Genomic DNA, 22116 nt, shown 5'->3' on the forward strand with positions numbered 1-22116 from the left:
TTATTCATTGTCATTAACTTCAAATTCAATTATCTTTACAACTAGAGTTTCCACTTTGAGTCGGCATCAAAAATCCAGTTTGACCGATTCTCACCATTTTTACATAAAATGGGCACAGTCGTCTGTTCTACAATCCTATTTCATTGTTTTTTCATAAACCTTAAATGTCGAGTTATAAATTTTTTGGTATACAATTTGGCGCATATATCAAATGCCATATTTGACTTTTTTTACAGTAAACTATACTGAATCCTATAATAATAACTAATAAGAATGAAGATTATATGCTCTTCTGAGAGCCTAATAACACCAAATGAACAATTTGTGATATTTAATATTTTATGCTAATTTAAAAATCTTAAATTTTTAATACTTCTACAAATATTTTTCATTTTTTGTTTTTCCACGTTACGTTGGCGATTATTTAGATAAAGTTGGAGCATGTGCCTAGTAGATTATGTACAAATAATTAGAAAGCGTTTGAGCAAGGTGCAAAATTTCATTTCCTGGCCCCCTTATGGGACAAACAATAGTGAAGCGTGTTGTCTGAAGAGAGTTATAGTTCCGATAGATTTTTGTAGAGTGATGATGGGCTCTAGATAATTTGCAGTGGTCGAATCCCATGCACAGATACCGTATGCAAGAGGTATAAATTACCCCAGTGCAATGCGAAGAGCAGAATGAGGGCACAATCTATGTTGGAAAATATACTAACCATTTAAGACTTTTGGCTGCGTTATGTGGGTGCTGAAGTTGAGTCGTGTCTATGTATAGGCTATGTATAACTTTTCCCCCTTATTTTTTTTGACAATGCTAACATTGTCTACCTGAAGTTGAATTTCATTTGGCAATTTACTACCAAATAAAATATAGTACATTAGGCCTTATCTATGTTCAGCGAGTTTGTTGGTAGACATCCACGAGTGGATTAATTCATTATCGACAATATTTGGCAAGTTTGGGTCAGAATAGAGGAAAGGTAGTATTGTCAGCAAATAGTATAGGTTTAAGAATGTTACAAACATTTAGCAAATCATTGATATAAGAAACAAAGGGCCCCAAGATGCTGCCCTGTGGCATTCCTACTGTCAATGGTAGATAGGGGGGGGGGTCAAGTTATTGATGGCTACATAATGGTGCATCACCAAGAAAGGAACTAATAATCCAGAGCTAGGCCTCTGATACCATGGTAAAGTTTAAGAGGTAGTTATGATTTACAATATCAAAGGCTTTTCACAGGTCAATAAAGAGGCCAATTGGGAACTTTATTCTGACAAGGGCTTTATGGATTATATTGAGCAGCCTAATAATGGCATTGGCATCCATTCCCAAAAGAGTACCAAACTGGTAGGGATTTAATAATGTCAAGTTTTTCAAAGTAGAAATAGAGCAGTCAGTAAGCGATTTTTCAAATATTTTTGAAAATAAGTATCAAAAAGAAGGCACCAAACCAGGAAGGTTATGTAGCACCATCAAATGAAAATTTTTGAAAGCATCAGTAGATTTGATATTGGTCTGTAATTTAGGTCAGCTGTCTTGCCCCTTTTGAAATGGCCTCACTCTTGCTTTGAGGATATCAGTAAAAATAAGACAGATTTGTTGAATAGCAGCGCTATGGGTAGAGCAGGGGGAGGGGGCCCCCCCCCCTCAACACTCATACCAAAGACTATTTCACTAATATGTTCCCAGCTGTGGTTTGAATTAGTGATTGCGATTGATTGTGAATGATTGTGATTGAAATACGAATGTCTGTCGGGCTGACTGGCAAGATGAGTAGTGATAGGATAGCTGCTGATGCGACTTGGTGACATCTGTCTGGGTCTTTAGTAATTTTCTGGCAAGGTCGACACCAATTTACAGAAAGCAGATATTGAATTCAGTTGCAAGTGTGTAACCATCTTTGAAGATTTTTATCCATTTGTAATAATTATTATCCAGGTATCCAAGGATAGATCACCTTCAGTGTTCACCTGACCCAATACAAGATTTTCTGATCAGGGAGAGAAAGATACTGGCAGTATGGGGCTTTAAAGTTTATTGAAGATTAAATTCTGCAGAACATGTAAATATATAAAGTAAGAATTAACAGTAACAATTCCAAGTCCGAGGACTAGATTTAACTTAAAAGGTACACCCGTAGTAATTATGAGACCTTAGCCTATAGTGACATGGAAACTAATTCTGCAGAAACGTAAAGCTTAACTGGTACTAGAATTGCAAATGTGTAGTAATTATATAACACTAGGATATAACAGGCAGGACACAAAGAGTAACTAATAAGTGAGAGACCACATAACACATAATGTACCCGACCAAGAGGCCGTAAAGACCTAATGAATAAGGAGAAGGGGGTGACTACAAGTAGGGCTTACTAGCACCTAGACTGGGCAAAGTATTAGCTGCGGACAGCGGGACACTTGGAGACCGGCACTGCACCCCCCTTCCCACATGCAGTGGGGAGACAATGGGGACAACTGTGCAAAGCATGACGGGGGTACAAAAGCGAGGGCAGCGGCGAGGGCAGGCGGAGTGAGGGCAGAGCCCCTCTGAGCGCCCGTATTTATACGGCCCCAAACTGCCCGCGCAACGCCGCGGGACGCGCTGCGCAATTGTTTCTTTCTCCCCTATCAGAAACATCCCCTCTTGCGATCAAGCAGTGACCATTATATAAAACGCTAAACTATAATGCCAATCCTGATCTCAAAAGCTTCATAGAAGGATGTAACAGAACCCATGAGCACCACACCAGAAATAAATACAGTTTTGATATTCCTAGAGTACGACTTAATCAAACTAGAAATGCTCTACAAATCAAGGGGCCCAGAATGTGGAATGACCTTCCCAACCATGTTAAAGACTGTACCTCTCTCAACCAGTTTAAGTTAAAAACGAAGCTATACCTAATAAATTCCCTGTAACCTACCTTACCCTTCTATTGTCAACCAATGTCTGTTTTTTTTTAAAGAGCGCTGTTTGTCGACATAATTGTATTTGTGCGGCTTTTTCATCTATGTTTTCATTTCTTGTTTTCATTCTACTCATTATGCTCAATTAGTATTAAGCTTGTCATTTAAGTTTATCATGCCCGAAACGCTTTGCGTAATAGTGGCTTTAGGCATTGCATGTACTAGCTCTACCTATAAGTCAACCATTCTTTGTAAAAATTTATTGTATGTGCCTTACCTAAATAAACATTTTATTTTATTTTATTTTTTTATTTTTTATTTTAAGATATAGTTTCACCGAAGAAAGTTCAACACCGGCCGATATAAATATCCCAGAACTAAGTCAACTCTCATACCAAGAATGGTTAAGGGTCACAGAGCTAACCTTATTTACTTATTTATTTATATACAAGATGGTATAACCACACTGCAAACCACGCATGACAGAGCGGATTTCACCGAAACGTTTAAAACACTGAATAATTTGGAGGATGTTGAACCAGACAACTTCTTCAAGATGTCAGATGCAACACAAACAAGGAACAACGGTTTCAAGCTTAACAAACCTCAATGTAGGTCTGAAAACAGGAGCTGCTTTTTAACCCACAGGGTTATAAACCCATGGAACTACCTACCCGCCGAAGCCGTAAATGTCAAAACACTGTTGAATTTTAAGATCTAGCGTGAAAAAAATCATCAAAATAAATGGGGGGACCTTTGACAGGCCGCCGGCTTCTAACAAGAAGCGGCTTCCTGTCTTCGTCGAGGCCACTAGTGTTAGTGAATCATAAGAACATAAGAACAAGGTAACTGCAGAAGACCTATTGGCCCATACGAGGCAGCTCCTATCTATAACCACCCAATCCCACTCATATACATGTCCAACCCGCGCTTGAAACAATCGAGGGACCCCACCTCCACCACGTTACGCGGTAATTGGTTCCACAAATCAACAACCCTGTTACCGAACCAGTATTTACCCAAGTCTTTCCTAAATCTAAACTTATCCAATTTATACCCATTGTTTCGTGTTCTGTCTTGTGTTGATACTTTTTTTAGTTAGTTAGTTTAGTTCATTTATTATGCACCCCATACCCATCTTGTGGGTGGTAGTGGAAAGGGCATGTAATGGCTGTTATCCCCTTTGTTATGTCCATTCATCCACTTGTAAACCTCTATCATGTCACCCCTAACTCTTCGCCTTTCCAGTGAATGCAACTTAAGCTTTGTTAATCTTTCTTCATATGAAAGATTTCTAATTTGGGGAATTAACTTAGTCATCCTACGCTGGACACGTTCAAGTGAATTTATATCCATTCTATAATACGGCGACCAAAACTGAACTGCATAATCTAAATGGGACCAAACCAGAGCAAGATATAACTGAAGAACAACACCAGGTGTCTTGTTACTAACGCTTCGATTAATAAATCCCAGTGTCCTATTTGCCTTATTACGAACATTCAGGCATTGATCATTTTGTTTTAAATTCTTACTAATCATATCTCCCAGATCCCTTTCGCAATCTCAACACCATCAAGCTGGTATCTTGTAACTCTATCATCATTACCTAGCCTCAGAACTTTACATTTATCAGCATTAAACTGCAGACTCGGGTAAATACAGGTAAAATATAAAAGTATATCTAACTCGTTTTCTTTGAAACGGTCTGAATAATTTGATTTCTGCAAATGAAATTTATCTGAGGGGTCACTGTTCAAGTTCAAGTATGTTTATTGAGATAAGCAATAAATACATCTCAAAGGGATAGAGTAGCTTAGGCTATTTCTACCCCCCCCCCCGGGGGTCACTGACATATATTGGTCTCGACGAAAGAAAGGATTAGTAGAAATTCTAAGAGAGAATCAAATAGTTTCCGACTTTCATATTATTTCACCTGTCAGCTAATGATATTAGGTGAACATGCTTGTGCTTTAATTTTATTTAGTAGCCCCTCATATATAATATGGTATTAGTAGTAGAAGTAGTACATTGTACTACCTAAGCTTTTAATCAAAACAAAATGCATAAATTCACTACACAATTGGGTTCTTATTTGCGTCTTATTTCATTGTAAAAGGAGTTAATTTTCAAACAGGGTTGTATAAATAAATCTTATCTTATCTTTGCATTCAATTTTGTACGGTAATTTTTCAAACTTAAATGTAAATAGCTATATATATATACCCCCTCTAAATGAAAAATGGCCTAATTTAACATATGTGCTAGAAATATTAACATAAATAATTCGTTTGTTAGATAACAAGATATTCATAGCAATAAGGTTTCTTGGAATGGCCTATAATGCACGCAAATACTAGTTTACGCACTTACAGGTAGTACGCCTGGAATTTCAAAATGGCGTTCAAACGGCGGTTGGTGGTTGAAGGCTCAGCTGGTCAGTAACGTCGCTGACGCCAACGCGACAACATGTACTGCTGATTTCCGACATCAGCAACATTGCTCCAGGTAAGTGATAATTCTTTTTGACATATTTATATCTTATATATACACAGTATATAGAATTATATAATATAATGGGGTTTGGCGTATGGAATTTGCTTTGAACAATGTCTATCAATGTTAGTTTAGTTTTAGTTCGCACACCGCCCCCTATCCAGTGGGCAGCGGTGGATAGGTTACAATCACTCGGTTACTACCTACAGTTAGCAGACTGGGGATATTTGGCTAAAATTTCTGGTAGCAGATCAGGTCCCCCATTTGTTCCGATTTTTTTTCAAATTGGATTTTACAATTCAAGTGTTATGTTATTTACTGCTTTAGCAGATAGGCGGTTCCATGGGTTTATAACCCTGTGGGTGAAAATATAGCTTATGTTTTCAGTCCTACACTGCGGCTTGTTGGACTTGAAACCGTTGTTCCTTGTTTGTGTTCCATCTGACCTTTTGAAGTTGTTCTCTGGATCCATATCTTCGAAACTGTTCAATATTTTAATAGGCAGGCGATGAGTCACAATAACGTGGCTGAAGTATGTTGACCAGACCACACACTAGAAGTTGAAGGGACGACGAGTTTCGGTCCGTCCTGGACCATTCTCAAGTCGATTCAAGTCGATATTTTAATAGTTTCGGTGAGATCCATCCTGGCATGCCTAGTTTGCAGTGTTGTTAGCCCTGTGACCCTCAACCGTTCATGGTATGAAACTAGACCTCATTCTGCAATTATTTTTGTCGCCTGGTGTTCAATTTTCTCCATGAAAGGTTGGGCGCGGGGTGGGTTCTCTGTCGGGCTCCAAGTGGGTTCTCTGTTGGGCTCCAAGTGGGTTCTCTGTCGGGCTCCAAGTGGGTTCTCTGTCGGGCTCCAAGTGGGTTCTCTGTCGGGCTCCAAGTGGGTTCTCTGTCGGGCCCCAAGTGGGTTCTCTGTCGGGCCCCAAGTGGGTTCTCTGTCGGGCCCCAAGTGGGTTCTCTGTCGGGCCCCAAGTGGGTTCTCTGTCGGGCCCCAAGTGGGTTCTCTGTCGGGCCCCAAGTGGGTTCTCTGTCGGGCCCCAAGTGGGTTCTCTGTCGGGGCCCCAAGTGGGTTCTCTGTCGGGGCCCCAAGTGGGTTCTCGGTCGGGGCTCCGGGGTGGGTTCTCGGTCGGGGCTCCGGGGTGGGTTCTCGGTCGGGGCTCCGGGGTGGGTTGCCGGTCGGGGCTCCGGGGTGGGTTGCCGGTCGGGGCTCCGGGGTGGGTTGCCGGTCGGGGCTCCGGGGTGGGTTGCCGGTCGGGGCTCCGGGGTGGGTTGCCGGTCGGGGCTCCGGGGTGGGTTGCCGGTCGGGGCTCCGGGGTGGGTTGCCGGTCGGGGCTCCGGGGTGGGTTGCCGGTCGGGGCTCCGGGGTGGGTTGCCGGTCGGGGCTCCGGGGTGGGTTGCCGGTCGGGGCTCCGGGGTGGGTTGCCGGTCGGGGCTCCGGGGTGGGTTGCCGGTCGGGGCTCCGGGGTGGGTTGCCGGTCGGGGCTCCGGGGTGGGTTGCCGGTCGGGGCTCCGGGGTGGGTTGCCGGTCGGGGCTCCGGGGTGGGTTGCCGGTCGGGGCTCCGGGGTGGGTTGCCGGTCGGGGCTCCGGGGTGGGTTGCCGGTCGGGGCTCCGGGGTGGGTTGCCGGTCGGGGCTCCGGGGTGGGTTGCCGGTCGGGGCTCCGGGGTGGGTTGCCGGTCGGGGCTCCGGGGTGGGTTGCCGGTCGGGGCTCCGGGGTGGGTTGCCGGTCGGGGCTCCGGGGTGGGTTGCCGGTCGGGGCTCCGGGGTGGGTTGCCGGTCGGGGCTCCGGGGTGGGTTGCCGGTCGGGGCTCCGGGGTGGGTTGCCGGTCGGGGCTCCGGGGTGGGTTGCCGGTCGGGGCTCCGGGGTGGGTTGCCGGTCGGGGCTCCGGGGTGGGTTGCCGGTCGGGGCTCCGGGGTGGGTTGTCGGTCGGGGCTCCGGGCAGGCTTTAGGTACTCAACTGGCGGGCTCTGGGTGGGTGACTGTTCGGGCTCCATGTGGGTGTCTGTCCGGCTTCGGGTGGGTTCTTGGTAGGGCTTGGGGGGTGTGGGTTCTTGGTAGGGCTTGGGGGGGTGTGGGTTCTTGGTAGGGCTTGGGGGGGGGGGTGTGGGTACTTGGTAGGGCTTGGGGGGTGTGGGTAATTGGTAGGGCTTGGGGGGGTGTGGGTTCTTGGTAGGGCTTGGGGGGGTGTGGGTTCTTGGTAGGGCTTGGGGGGATGTGGGTTCTTGGTAGGACTTGGGGGGGTGTGGGTTCTTGGTAGGGCTTGGGGGGGGTGTGGGTTCTTGGTAGGGCTTGGGGGGGGGGTTCTTGGTAGGGCTTGGGGGGGGGGGGGGTTCTTGGTAGGGCTTGGGGGGGGGGGGGGTTCTTGGTAGGGCTTGGGGGGGTGTGGGTTCTTGGTAGGGCTTGGGGGGGGGTGTGGGTACTTGGTAGGGCTTGGGGGGGTGTGGGTTCTTGGTAGGGCTCGGGGAGGTGTGGGTTCTTGGTAGGGCTCGGGGGGGGTGTGGGTTCTTGGTAGGGCTCGGGGGGGGTGTGGGTTCTTGGTAGGGCTCGGGGGGGGGGGGGGTTGGGTTCTCTGTAGGGCTCGGGGTGGGTTCTTGGTAGGGCTCGGGGTGGGTTCTCGGTAGGGCTCGGGGCGGGCTCCAGGTACTCAACTGACGGGTTCCAGTTCACTCAACTGGCGGGCTCCGGTTCACTCAACTGGCGGGCTCCGGTTTATTAAACTGGCGGGCTCCGGGTGTTTGACTGGTCGGGCTCCGGGTGGGTGACTGTTCGGGCTCCAGGTGGGTGTCTGTCCGGCTTCGGGTATGTTCTTGGTAGGGCTTCGGGGTGGGTTCTTAGTAGGACTTAGGGTTGGCTCCCGGTCAGGCTCAGGGTGGGCTCTTTCGGGGTTCGGGATGGGCTCTCGGGCTTGGGGTACCTCTGTAGGGCTCGGGGTAGGTTCTTGGTCGGGCCCAGGGTGGGTTCTCTGCAGGGCTCAGGGTGTTTTCATGGTAGGACTAGGGGTGGGTTCTCTGTAGGGATCAGGGTGGGTTCTCGGTCGGGCTCGGGGCGGGCTCCAGGTACTCAACTGACGGGTTCCAGTTCACACAACTGGCGGGCTCCGGTTCACTCAACTGGCGGGCTCCGGTTTACTAAACTGGCGGGCTCCGGGTGTTTGACTGGTCGGGCTCCGGGTGGGTGACTGTTCGGGCTCCAGGTGGGTGTCTGTCCGGCTTCGGGTGGGTTCTCGGTAGGGCTTGGGGGTGGGTTCTCGGCAGGGCTTGGGGGTGGGTTCTCGGTAGGGCTTGGGGTGGGTTCTCGGTAGGGCTTGGGGGTGGGTTCTCGGTAGGGCTTGGGGGTGGGTTCTCTGTAGGGCTTGGGGGTGGGTTCTCGGTAGGGCTTGGGGCTGAGTTCTCGGTAGGGCTTGGGGCTGAGTTCTCGGTAGGGCTTGGGGCTGAGTTCTCGGTAGGGCTTGGGGCTGGGTTCTCGGTAGGGCTTGGGGCTGGGTTCTCGGTAGGGCTTGGGGCTGGGTTCTCGGTAGGGCTTGGGGCTGGGTTCTCGGTAGGGCTTGGGGCTGGGTTCTCGGTAGGGCTTGGGGCTGGGTTCTCGGTAGGGCTTGGGGCTGGGTTCTCGGTAGGGCTTGGGGCTGGGTTCTCGATAGGGCTTGGGGCTGGGTTCTCGGTAGGGCTTGGGGGGTGGGTTCTTGGTAGGGCTTGGGGGGTGGGTTCTCGGTAGGGCTCGGGGTGGGCTCTTTCGGGATCGGGATAGGCTCTCGGGCTTGGGGAACCTCTGTAGGGCTCGGGGTAGGTTCTTGGTCGGGCTCAGGGTGGGTTCTCGGTAGGGCTCGGGGCGGGCTCCAGGTACTCAACTGACGGGTTCCAGTTCACTCAACTGGCGGGCTCCGGTTCACTCAACTGGCGGGCTCCGGTTTACTAAACTGGCGGGCTCCGGGTGTTTGACTGGTCGGGCTCCGGGTGGGTGACTGTTCGGGCTCCAGGTGGGTGTCTGTCCGGCTTCGGGTGGGTCCTTGGTAGGGCTTGGGGTGGGTTCTTGGTAGGTATTGGGGCTGGGTTCTCGGTAGGGCTTTGGGCTGGGTTCTCGGTAGGGCTTGGGGGGTGGGTTCTCGGTAGGGTTTGGGGGGGTGGGTTCTCGGTAGTGCTTGGGGGGGTGGGTTCTCGGTAGGGCTTGGGGGGGTGGGTTCTCGGTAGGGCTTGGGGGGGTGGGTTCTCGGTAGGGCTTGGGGGGGGTACTCGGTAGGGCTTGGGAGGGGGGGTTCTCGGTAGGGCTTGGGGGGGTGGGTTCTCGGTAGGGCTTGGGGGGGTGGGTTCTCGGTAGGGCTTGGGGGGGTGGGTTCTCGGTAGGGCTTGGGGGGGTGGGTTCTCGGTAGGGCTTGGGGGGTGTGGGTTCTCGGTAGGGCTTGGGGGGTGGGTTCTCGGTAGGGGTCGGGGTGGGCTCTTTCGGGATCGGGATAGGCTCTCAGGCTTGGGGAACCTCTGTAGGGCTCAGGGTAGGTTCTTGGTCGGGCTCAGGGTGGGTTCTCGGTAGGGCTCGGGGCGGGCTCCAGGTACTCAACTGACGGGCTCCGGTTCACTCAACTGGCGGGCTCCGGTTCACTCAACTGGCGGGCTCCGGTTTACTAAACTGGCGGGCTCCGGGTGTTTGACTGGTCGGGCTCCGGGTGGGTGACTGTTCGGGCTCCAGGTGGGTGTCTGTCCAGCTTCGGGTGGGTTCTTGGTAGGGCTTGGGGTGGGTTCTTGGTAGGTATTAGGGCTGGGTTCTTGGTAGAGCTTGGGGGTGGGTTTTGGTAGGGCTTTGGGGGTGGGTTCTCGGTAGGGCTTGGGGGGTGGGTTCTCGGTAGGGCTTGGGGTGGGCTCTTTCGGGATCGGGATAGGCTCTCGGGCTTGGGGAACCTCTGTAGGGCTCGGGGTAGGTTCTTGGTCGGGCTCAGGGTGGGTTCTCGGTAGGGCTCGGGGCGGGCTCCAGGTACTCAACTGACGGGTTCCAGTTCACTCAACTGGCGGGCTCCGGTTCACTCAACTGGCGGGCTCCGGTTTACTAAACTGGCGGGCTCCGGGTGTTTGACTGGTCGGGCTCCGGGTGGGTGACTGTTCGGGCTCCAGGTGGGTGTCTGTCCAGCTTCGGGTGGGTTCTTGGTAGGGCTTGGGGTGGGTTCTTGGTAGGTATTGGGGCTGGGTTCTTGGTAGGGCTTGGGGGTGGGTTCTTGGTAGGGCTTGGGGGTGGGTTCTTGGTAGAGCTTGGGGGTGGGTTCTTGGTAGGGCTTGGGGGTGGGTTCTTGGTAGGGTTTGGGGTTGGCTCCCGGTCAGGCTCGGGGTGGGCTCTTTCGGGATTGGGATAGGCTCTCGGGCTTGGGGAACCTCTGTAGGGCTCAGGGTAGGTTCTTGGTCGGGCTCAGGGTGGGTTCTCGGTAGGGCTCGGGGCGGGCTCCAGGTACTCAACTGACGGGTTCCAGTTCACTCAACTGGCGGGCTCCGGTTCACTCAACTGGCGGGCTCCGGTTTACTAAACTGGCGGGCTCCGGGTGTTTGACTGGTCGGGCTCCGGGTGGGTGACTGTTCGGGCTCCAGGTGGGTGTCTGTCCAGCTTCGGGTGGGTTCTTGGTAGGGCTTGAGGTGGGTTCTTGGTAGGTATTAGGGCTGGGTTCTTGGTAGGGCTTGGGGGTGGGTTCTTGGTAGGGCTTGGGGGTGGGTTCTTGGTAGGGCTTGGGGGTGGGTTCTTGGTAGGGTTTGGGGTTGGCTCCCGGTCAGGCTCGGGGTGGGCTCTTTCGAGATCGGGATAGGCTCTCGGGCTTGGGGAACCTCTGTAGGGCTCGGGGTAGGTTCTTGGTCGGGCTCAGGGTGGGTTCTCGGTAGGGCTCGGGGCGGGCTCCAGGTACTCAACTGACAGGTTCCAGTTCACTCAACTGGCGGGCTCCGGTTCACTCAACTGGCGGGCTCCGGATTACTAAACTGGCGGGCTCCGGGTGTTTGACTGGTCGGGCTCCGGGTGGGTGACTGTTCGGGCTCCAGGTGGGTGTCTGTCCGGCTTCGGGTGGGTTCTTGGTAGGGCTTGGGGTGGGTTCTTGGTAGGTATTGGGGCTGGGTTCTCGGTAGGGCTTTGGGCTGGGTTCTCGGTAGGGCTTGGGGCTGGGTTCTCGGTAGGGCTTGGGGGGTGGGTTCTCGGTAGAGCTTGGGGGGTGGGATCTCGGTAGGGCTTGGGGGGGTGGGTTCTCGGTAGGGCTTGGGGGGTGGGTTCTCGGTAGGGCTTGGGGGGGTGGGTTCTCGGTAGGGCTTGGGGGGGGGGGGTTCTCGGTAGGGCTTGGGGGGGTGGGTTCTCGGTAGGGCTTGGGGGGATGGGTTCTCGGTAGGGCTTGGGGGGGTGGGTTCTCGGTAGGGCTTGGGTGGGTGGGTTCTCGGTAGGGCTTGGGGGGGGGGTTCTCGGTAGGGCTTGGGGGGTGGGTTCTCAGTAGGGGTCGGGGTGGGCTCTTTCGGGATCGGGATAGGCTCTCGGGCTTAAGGAACCTCTGTAGGGCTCGGGGTAGGTTCTTGGTCGGGCTTAGGGTGGGTTCTCGGTAGGGCTCGGGGCGGGCTCCAGGTACTCAACTGACGGGTTCCAGTTCACTCAACTGGCGGGCTCCGGTTCACTCAACTGGCGGGCTCCGGTTTACTAAACTGGCGGGCTCCGGGTGTTTGACTGGTCGGGCTCCGGGTGGGTGACTGTTCGGGCTCCAGGTGGGTGTCTGTCCAGCTTCGGGTGGGTTCTTGGTAGGGCTTGAGGTGGGTTCTTGGTAGGTATTAGGGCTGGGTTCTTGGTAGAGCTTGGGGGTGGGTTTTGGTAGGGCTTTGGGGGTGGGTTCTCGGTAGGGCTTGGGGGGTGGGTTCTCGGTAGGGCTTGGGGTAGGCTCTTTCGGGATCGGGATAGGCTCTCGGGCTTAAGGAACCTCTGTAGGGCTCGGGGTAGGTTCTTGGTCGGGCTTAGGGTGGGTTCTCGGTAGGGCTCGGGGCGGGCTCCAGGTACTCAACTGACGGGTTCCAGTTCACTCAACTGGCGGGCTCCGGTTCACTCAACTGGCGGGCTCCGGTTTACTAAACTGGCGGGCTCCGGGTGTTTGACTGGTCGGGCTCCGGGTGGGTGACTGTTCGGGCTCCAGGTGGGTGTCTGTCCAGCTTCGGGTGGGTTATTGGTAGGGCTTGGGGTGGGTTCTTGTTAGGTATTAGGGCTGGGTCCTTGGTAGGGCTTGGGGGTGGGTTCTTGGTAGGGCTTTGGGCTGGGTTCTCGGTAGGGCTTTGGGCTGGGTTCTCGGTAGGGCTTGGGGGGTGGGTTCTCGGTAGGGTTTGGGGGTGTGGGTTCTCGGTAGGGCTTGGGGGAGTTTGTTCTCGGTAGGGCTTGGGGGGGTGGGTTCTCGGTAGGGCTTGGGGGGGTGGGTTCTCGGTAGGGCTTGGGGGGGTGGGTTCTCGGTAGGGCTGGGGTGGGGGGTTCTCGGTAGGGCTTGGGGGGGGTGGGTTCTCGGTAGGGCTTGGGGGGGGGGGGGTTCTCGGTAGGGCTTGGGGGGGGGTTGGGTTCTCGGTAGGGCTTGGGGGGGGGGGGTTCTCGGTAGGGCTTGGGGGGGGGGTTCTCGGTAGGGCTTGGGGGGGTGGGTTCTCGGTAGGGCTTGGGGGGGGTTCTCGGTAGGGCTTGGGGGGGTGGGTTCTCGGTAGGGCTTGGGGGGTGGGTTCTCGGTAGGGTTCGGGGTGGGCTCTTTCGGGATCGGGATAGGCTCTCGGGCTTGGGGAACCTCTGTAGGGCTCGGGGTAGGTTCTTGGTCGGGCTCAGGGTGGGTTCTCGGTAGGGCTCGGGGCGGGCTCCAGGTACTCAACTGACAAGTTCCAGTTCACTCAACTGGCGGGCTCCGGTTCACTCAACTGGCGGGCTCCGGTTTACTAAACTGGCGGGCTCCGGGTGTTTGACTGGTCGGGCTCCGGGTGGGTGACTGTTCGGGCTCCAGGTGGGTGTCTGTCCAGCTTTGGGTGGGTTCTTGGTAGGGCTTGGGGTGGGTTCTTGGTAGGTATTAGGGCTGGGTCCTTGGTAGGGCTTGGGGGTGGGTTCTTGGTAGGGCTTTGGGCTGGGTTCTCGGTAGGGCTTTGGGCTGGGTTCTCGGTAGGGCTTGGGGGGTGGGTTCTCGGTAGGGTTTGGGGGTGTGGGTTCTCGGTAGGGCTTGGGGGAGTGGGTTCTCGGTAGGGCTTGGGGGGGTGGGTTCTCGGTAGGGCTTGGGGGGGTGGGTTCTCGGTAGGGCTTGGGGGGGTGGGTTCTCGGTAGGGCTGGGGGGGGGTTCTCGGTAGGGCTTGGGGGGGGTGGGTTCTCGGTAGGGCTTGGGGGGGGGTTCTCGGTAGGGCTTGGGGGGGGGGTTGGGTTCTCGGTAGGGCTTGGGGGGGGGGTTCTCGGTAGGGCTTGGGGGGTGGGTTCTCGGTAGGGCTTGGGGGGGGTTCTTGGTAGGGCTTGGGGGGGTGGGTTCTCGGTAGGGCTTGGGGGGTGGGTTCTCGGTAGGGTTCGGGGTGGGCTCTTTCGGGATCGGGATAGGCTCTCGGGCTTGGGGAACCTCTGTAGGGCTCAGGGTAGGTTCTTGGTCGGGCTCAGGGTGGGTTCTCGGTAGGGCTCGGGGCGGGCTCCAGGTACTCAACTGACGGGTTCCAGTTCACTCAACTGGCGGGCTCCGGTTCACTCAACTGGCGGGCTCCGGTTTACTAAACTGGTGGGCTCCGGGTGTTTGACTGGTCGGGCTCCGGGTGGGTGACTGTTCGTTCTCCAGGTGGGTGTCTGTCCAGCTTCAGCTGTGTTCTTGTTAGGGCTTGGGGTGGGTTCTTGGTAGGTATTAGGGCTGGGTTCTTGGTAGGGCTTGGGGGTGGGTTTTGGTAGGGCTTTGGGGGTGGGTTCTCGGTAGGGCTTGGGGGGTGGGTTCTCGGTAGGGCTCGGGGTGGGCTCTTTCGGGATCGGGATAGACTCTCGGGCTTGGGGAACCTCTGTAGGGCTCGAGGTAGGTTCTTGGTCGGGCTCAGGGTGGGTTCTCGGTAGGGCTCGGGGCGGGCTCCAGGTACTCAACTGACGGGTTCCAGTTCACTCAACTGGCGGGCTCCGGTTCACTCAACTGGCGGGCTCCGGTTTACTAAACTGGCGGGCTCCGGGTGTTTGACTGGTCGGGCTCCGGGTGGGTGACTGTTCGGGCTCCAGGTGGGTGTCTGTCCAGCTTCGGGTGGGTTCTTGGTAGGGCTTGGGGTGGGTTCTTGGTAGGTATTAGGGCTGGGTTCTTGGTAGGGCTTGGGGGTGTGTTCTTGGTAGGGCTTGGGGGTGGGTTCTTGGTTGGGCTTGGGGGTGGGTTCTTGGTAGGGCTTGGGGGTGGGTTCTTGGTAGGGTTTGGGGTTGGCTCCCGGTCAGGCTCGGGGTGGGCTCTTTCGGGATCGGGATAGGCTCTCGGGCTTGGGGAACCTCTGTAGGGCTCGGGGTAGGTTCTTGGTCGGGCTCAGGGTGGGTTCTCGGTAGGGCTCGGGGCGGGCTACAGGTACTCAACTGATGGGTTCCAGTTCAGTTACACTATATGCGGTCTGTCGTGCTTTCCAGCGTGCAGTTTTAGATCATCAGGAATCTTCTTAGTTGTATTCCTTGTGGTTTGCCTCTCTTTTTACACCCTTTCTACTTTCTGGAGGGAAAGGGAAGGGAAGGGAATTATTAGGAGAAATCACTAAATCATTATAACTATATAACATTTGGAAGGGATCAATATAAGGATTTTTGATGGGACATGGGGACGAAATTGTGCCCAACCACTTGGACAGTCGGGGATTGAAAACCGGCTTGCAAAAAAATGGGCCTTCGCTCTACTGTCTAGCCCAAGTGGTTGGGCGGGAAGGGAAGGTAGATCAATCTTTGATAGCTGGCAGTGCAGTATTTTAGCCTCAGTCTGCTTCAGTTGAGTTCTTCGGATCCAGCTTTGGGCCATGTGTAGATCCATATCTCCTGGTTCCTGGCTGGGGTAGGGGTTCTAGTGCATCGTTCGCTCTGGACAGTGCTCCTGTTCACCCTTCGTTTTTGAAGTGTTGACCTTTTAGGCAAGTTGATTGAAACCTCAGGTAACCTCAGGGCTGTCATCTGGTGGAAGATGGGTAAATCAAGGGCCTACCAGAAAAAGATGTTTAATTATACAGTATTCAATGCTTAATTTTCACATATATAGTACAGTACATGTTTTAAGTAAATAATATCAGACTTTATCTTGGATCATTTTCTTATTTAGGGTTTTAATCTTATAATACTTATATTGAGGAATGTGATTTCTACTCACTTTATGAATTTTAATCCTCCAAATACTGTATTATTAAAACTATGATTATAGAAATTTTAGACATTGTTGTTATAAATGATACTCTATACTCTATAGTGAACTCATTATTTCTTACTTGCAGTTGAAGTGGTGTGCTTGGGTTGCGCTATACTGCTCCTGCATCAGCTTTGCCAACTCGAGAGTCAATGACGATACGAAACAAATGCTCAGCAGCTTCATGTAAGGTTTATCTTGTTTTCTTCTGAAATTTGTATATTACTAAACCCATAAAGGTACAACCTGTCCTCATAGCATGTCACATTTTAACATATACTTTACTTTACACAAGGCCAAAACCTGGTGTACTAAGGCAAATAAACATTGCGACGGGGTAAATACCCTAACTGTGCAACCTGTCCTCTTACAAATTACGTCTGAATTTGGTCGTTTGCCCATATGGCCGAAAATGGACGTAATTTAAAAATAAAAAAATTAAAATAAATTTTGGATTTTGTTTCAAAACAGTAAGTTAAGGGTCCTCTCGTAGGTTAGGAGGGCAGGAAATTGTCCAAGTTTCAAAAGCTATGAAAAACGTTAAATGAAAGTTTCCTCTCCTAACCTTTCCAAGTAAGCCAGAGGACTTAGAGAAAACGCGACAGTATGTCACTTTCGTGAGCCAATTTCATTTCAAATTACGTTCATTTTTGGATATAGCATGCATTCGAACGAAAAGTGACGTTATTTTCAAGAGGACAGGTTGAACCATGATGTGCCTGACCACCATCATATGGTGGGTCAGGTCACCTAAAGTCCCAGCTAGCCTGCCATCCCCGCTCGTTGAGCCAAATGGAACCCCCAAATATTCTATAAGGAAGAGAACAGGACTGGGAGGTGAGCGATTGACTACATGCCTGAAAGGGCATTTCATTACCTGGATCTGGATTTGTACCTGGATAAGGGGGTTCTGGGATTTCTTTTCTCCAAGCCTGGCCTGGGCCAGGCATGACGTGCAAGATCTTGGTCCAGTAGACTGTTGCTGGGAGTGGCCTGCAGGGCCATATTCCCACTTACAATCTAGTTAGTCCAGCACTTCTTGCAGGAAACTCTAATTTTTTCTTGAAGAAATACTTTTGTTCCAGCCATACTTATTTTATTTGCTGTGAGGATATTAAGGAGCCGTGGTCCTTTGATATTCATACAGTGTTCTATGATTGTTCCTGTGGCACCTTTATTCTTCACTTGCACTATTCTGCATTTCCTACCATATTGTTCGCTCCACTACCTTACCTTACCTTGAGGTTACCTTGAGGTGCTTCCGGGGCTTAGCGTCCCCGCGGCCCGGTCGTCGACCAGGCCTCTTGGTTGCTGAACTGATCAACCAGGCTGTTGGCCGCGGCTGCTCGCAGCCTGACGTATGAGTCACAGCCTGGTTGATCAGGTATCCTTTGGAGGTGCTTATCCAGTTCTCTCTTGAACACTGTGAGGGGTCGGCCAGTTATGCCCCTTATGTGTAGCGGAAGCGTGTTGAACAGTCTCGGGCCTCTGATGTTGATAGAGTTCTCTCTCAGAGTACTTGTTGCACCTCCGCTTTTCAACGGGGGTATTCTGCACATCCTTCCATGTCTTCTGGTCTCATGTGATGTTATTTCTGTGTGCAGGTTTGGGACCAGCCCCTCTAATATTTTCCACGTGTAAATTATTATGTATCTCTCCCGCCTGCGCTCAAGGGAGTACAGATTTAGGCTCTTTAGTCGGTCCCAATAGTTTAGATGTTTTACTGAGTGGATTCTAGCAGTAAAGGATCTCTGCACACTCTCCAGGTCAGCAATTTCTCCAGCTTTGAAAGGGGCTGTCATTGTGCAGCAGTACTCCACTCTAGAGAGCACAAGCGTTTTGAAAAGAATCATCATCGGTATAGCATCTGTTATAATATTGTGCAAATTTTGGACCTGGATATTCATACAGTGTTCTATGACTGTTTCTGTGGCACATTTTTTCTTCACTTGCGCTATTCTGCATTTCCTACCATATTGTTCGCTCCACTATGTTATAATACTGTGCAAATTTTGGACCTGGAGTTCAGTCCATGTATACAGTACATGATACCTCTCTTGTCTCCTTTCCAGAGTACATTTTGGGAGCTTCAAATGGTCCCAATAATTTATGTACTTTATTGTGTTTGTGTGCTGAGTATGTCCTCTGTATTCCCTGTGTTTCAACAATCTCTCTTGCTTTGATTTGTTATTTTTGGGAGAGCCCTGTCAGTAGTTTTCTGAGCTTACTTGTCAGTCACTATAGCATTGACTTCATGATTTTCCTAAGGGTGACAACACTTGCATAATTGTCTTTTTTTATTGAATGTAATTTAAATTACATTAATCCAACCCATTGTTACTGGCTAATAGTTCTGATTTTCAAAGTAAATTATCATAATTAAACAAATATACTTTTATTTGCTTGTCACAAATAATTTACTAATTATATTAACATTTCAGGTTGTCCATTTCTGCAGTTGTGATGTCCTACCTTCAAAACCCACAGCCAATGACACCTCCATGGTCCAATATATAAACAGTTCTATATTATCGATTGTTTTTGGTTGAATGGAAATGTATAATTGCCTCACCATACTTGTATTAAAATTGTACTGCTGAATGACAGTGACAATTTTAGTTTTAATAAACTAGCTAATGGTGCCAGGTTTGTATTATGATGTGCAATATGGAACAGTGCCAACATTTGATGATGTGCATGAGTTACAAAATGGCTTGTTGACCAGACCACACACTAGAAATTGAAGGGACGACGACGTTTCGGTCCGTCCTGGACCATTCTCAAGTCGATTGTGACAATCGACTTGAGAATGGTCCAGGACGGACCGAAACGTCGTCGTCCCTTCAATTTCTAGTGTGGTCTGGTCAACATACTTCAGCCACGTTATTGTGACTCATCGCCTGCAAAATGGCTTGGTTTGTTAATCTTTTAATTTGTGTAGCCTGCACTATATAATTCTTGTGTTATACTTCCCATCCAAAAGTTTCTTGTAAGCAGCTTGTCTTTTTTTTTCTTTAACAAATGGACAAATTTGTATTGTCCCATAACATTATCATGTCATTCATGCCAGTGTAAAAGGCAATAGCATGAAGGTCAAAGCTTGAAATATCCTGGAATATGAAGTACCATACGAGTTGATCCTCGAGTGACAACCACATTAGTACAGTAGATAGCCTCCATATTAGACATAAAAGGAAGACTTGATCACCACGTTAGAAATAGAAGAGTGAAAGGGAATTGGGAGTGGAATGGTAGGCAGTCAGTATGGGGGAAGGGAGACTTTTGGAGTACAGTACAGTACTGTCCATTCAGTAGAGCCAGGCTGTCACCTGATCGGATGACAGGCAAAGTTATCAGTCACTAGCACTGATTTTATAGTTTTCTTCGAGGTGACATCAACTGCATAATATCTTTTTTATCATGAAATTACATTAACTCCAACCAGTTACTGCTGGCTAATAATTCTTAGACATAAAGGAAAGAGGACAAATCAGAAGAGCATGTTAAGATAGGGCTACCTGAATAGGTTTCAGTTGTGGTTACTCCATCAGAGGGGCGTTCATGGGGATAAAGACAGATTCTACAGTAAATTGTTAATTCCTCTTTTAGGACTGCCTCCTCTTCCATTTTGCTTAGTTATGCAAAGTTGTTGTTTTATGGTTACAAAGGAAACATATCATTCCTTAATTTCTTATTTTGACTGTATCAGAATTTAGAATTTCTAAAATATAGTTACAGGTTGTAAGTACAGTATGTATAACAGTTTATACAGTACTATACTTAGTGTATAAAATATATATTAATGCAGGCCATATGTATTATTGTTAAATATGTACTTTTGTATTTCATAGTAAACCTTTTACCATAATATATAATTATCTTCTCCTTTCAATAGTGCATTTGTCATGTTGAATTACTGTATATGGTATATCAGGATTTTATCGGTACTACCTTGTTGACTGCGTGTTCCTCCCGTTACTATACTGTATACAGTATCTCTCCTTCCCATTACAGTATTACACTGAGATGTATCAGTAAGGTGGTTGGGCTCACTGGCTCAAGCAAAGAATATTCACTATACAATACTATATTGAATATAAATTCAGTGGATTTTGTACTACATGGGAACCTGGTCCAAGATAGGGATTTTAATCTAGCCAGTGACCTGTACAATGAATTTGGCATCTAGATAATGCAGAATTCCTCTAAGACTGATAATTTTAAATTAATATTACTAAAAAATTCAAACAGTGCTTTTTCCATGGGATTTCTGCATCAAATTATGCACAAATGTATGTCCTATCATGTGCACAAATAAAGGGTGAATGCTGTGGATCGTGTTGTCCATTAAAATCTGTACAATAAAGCTTTCAGTCACATGCCATCCCTAAGGTGTGGCATTGTTTACAATTTCCCATTTAGAATCCTTTCATTAGAAAGTATTTACACCACAGTATTGTATGTCGAACATAAAAAATATTAAATGTATAAAGATATTGTACACAATGTGATAAATCAATGATATAATCTTTAGAGCAGGACAGCACGATCGAACCAATGTTGTGGATAACCACAGATGTGCACCTTAACCCATGGACTAGGATGTGCAAAAAGTTACACGACCTGGGGCCGGATTCAGGAAGGTACTTACGAAGGTTTTTCCTCTTAGCTAAGAGCGTTTTCCGTCTTAGCGCCTTCGTGGCGGCTACGTCCGTATTCAATTAACTACCCTAAGTGGAAAAACCTTCGTAAGTTCATTCCTGGATTTAAGTGTGGTTTCGACCACTCGTAGCTTTACGTAAACTGGATATAAGTCATTTTTTCTCTACTACATAACACTGGGATCGATTTATGATATTGGAACATGACCAAAATATTATAGCTGGTGAATCTAGTGAAGAAGAGTCTTTCGTGTTAATTATATATGCATTCTCTGCTTGAAACTTGAAGTAAATATGTGTTTGATGATAGTAGAATTAGTTTTATAATAGCAAGATATTATACCAGTAGTTATTAAGTAAATAAACACTGGTGAACATGAAATATGAGAGAAGGTGATGAGCCCTGCCCGATGGGATCATTTACTATCACCAAATGCGCCTGTTCACCTAGTAGTAAGGGTGTACCTTAGCTATACATACCCATTTCTAATTTATTTAGTTTGGTTTTATTTTGAAATTAAATCTGGGTGAGACATAAAATAAAAATATGCTGCACAAATGATGTTAGGTAAGGAAAAGGATAAAAATGTCAAAAACTTTATTCATTGAATACTTAAAGCTATAATTATGACTATATAGATTATTAAAAAAGAGAGAGGGAAGTAGGGGTCCAAGACCTCTTCCTGTTATACAATTTGGGTGTGGAACAAGTAATTATCAAAAGAAGGCACCATGCCGGGAAGGCTATGTAGCAGTAAGGCAGTGAGGTGAGGCAGCTACTTATTTGAGAAATGCTTATTTTATTTACCTTATAAGCTGAGGCAACTTATTTTATTTGAGGAATACTCAGCTGATTCCTCTACATTTAGCATGGAACAAATTTGTGTCCAAGACCTCTTCCTGTTACTCAATTTGGCTGTGTGTAACCAAACTAGAAGTGCTCTACAAATCAAGGGACCCAGAATGTGGAATGTCCTCCCGAATCATGTCAAAGGCTGTACCCCTCTCAACCAGTTTAAGAGTTAAACCAAGTACTGCCAAATTAACTCCATGTAACCTAACTTACCTCCTAAATGTCAACCCATGTCTTGCTATTTTTTAAACAACGCTGTTCACCAACATGTGCAATTGCTGATTTATGCTATGTTAACCCCCTTTTTGTATTTTTTATTCCTTTCAACACAATTTATACCTAATCCCGATTACTATTAAGTTTTAGTCTGTGTTTTTTTTCCCCCACACCTTGCCCGAAATGCTATGAGTATTAGTAGCTTTAGGTATTGTATGTACTAGCTCTGCCTATAAATCCATCATTATGTTTGTAAATCAACTGTATGTACTTATCCTGAATAAAATGTATTTATTATTTATTTCTTAATCAGTAAGTATTAAAAGAAGGCACCAAGCTGGGAAGGCTATGTAGCACCATTGTGTGTAACAATAAACCAAATTTTTTTTAGCAAACAATGCACCTGTATGGGAAAACAAATCCTGTCAGCTGTAAAAATATTGATGCAGTTATTTAAATGAAAAATATAATGAAAGAAATATTACTTGTTTATTTTTACCCTATCTTTTTGTACTGTACAGTATATCCAAGGAAGTGAAAAATTGAGACATAATGCACAATTTAATGAATGATTAGCATGGATTTGCAGTTCAAAAGAAATATGACTTGTATTACATATCAACATGAGATCTTAATGATCCATGGTCAACATGAT

At 49.0% G+C, this 22116-nt stretch overlaps 1 protein-coding gene and 2 long non-coding RNA genes across 3 annotated transcripts in view; 1 reads left to right on the forward strand and 2 right to left on the reverse strand.

Annotated features, from left to right (window-relative positions):
- The window catches only part of mRpL28 (mitochondrial ribosomal protein L28), a 188531-nt gene that overhangs the window by 15239 nt on the left and 151176 nt on the right, over positions 1-22116 (reverse strand). The gene's annotated exons all lie outside the window — the stretch shown is intronic.
- LOC123759840 (uncharacterized) lies at positions 5294-19606 on the forward strand. The gene is made up of 3 exons (XR_011231073.1): positions 5294-5414; positions 15820-15917; positions 18173-19606. It is a non-coding gene; the product is annotated as an uncharacterized lncRNA (long non-coding RNA).
- LOC123759771 (uncharacterized) lies at positions 15108-20625 on the reverse strand. The gene is made up of 3 exons (XR_006773076.2): positions 20383-20625; positions 15814-15939; positions 15108-15505 (listed from the first exon to the last, which is right to left on the reverse strand). It is a non-coding gene; the product is annotated as an uncharacterized lncRNA (long non-coding RNA).

The sequence above is a fragment of the Procambarus clarkii genome, chromosome 1 (genome assembly GCF_040958095.1).
Source record: "Procambarus clarkii isolate CNS0578487 chromosome 1, FALCON_Pclarkii_2.0, whole genome shotgun sequence".
NCBI lineage: Eukaryota > Metazoa > Arthropoda > Malacostraca > Decapoda > Cambaridae > Procambarus > Procambarus clarkii.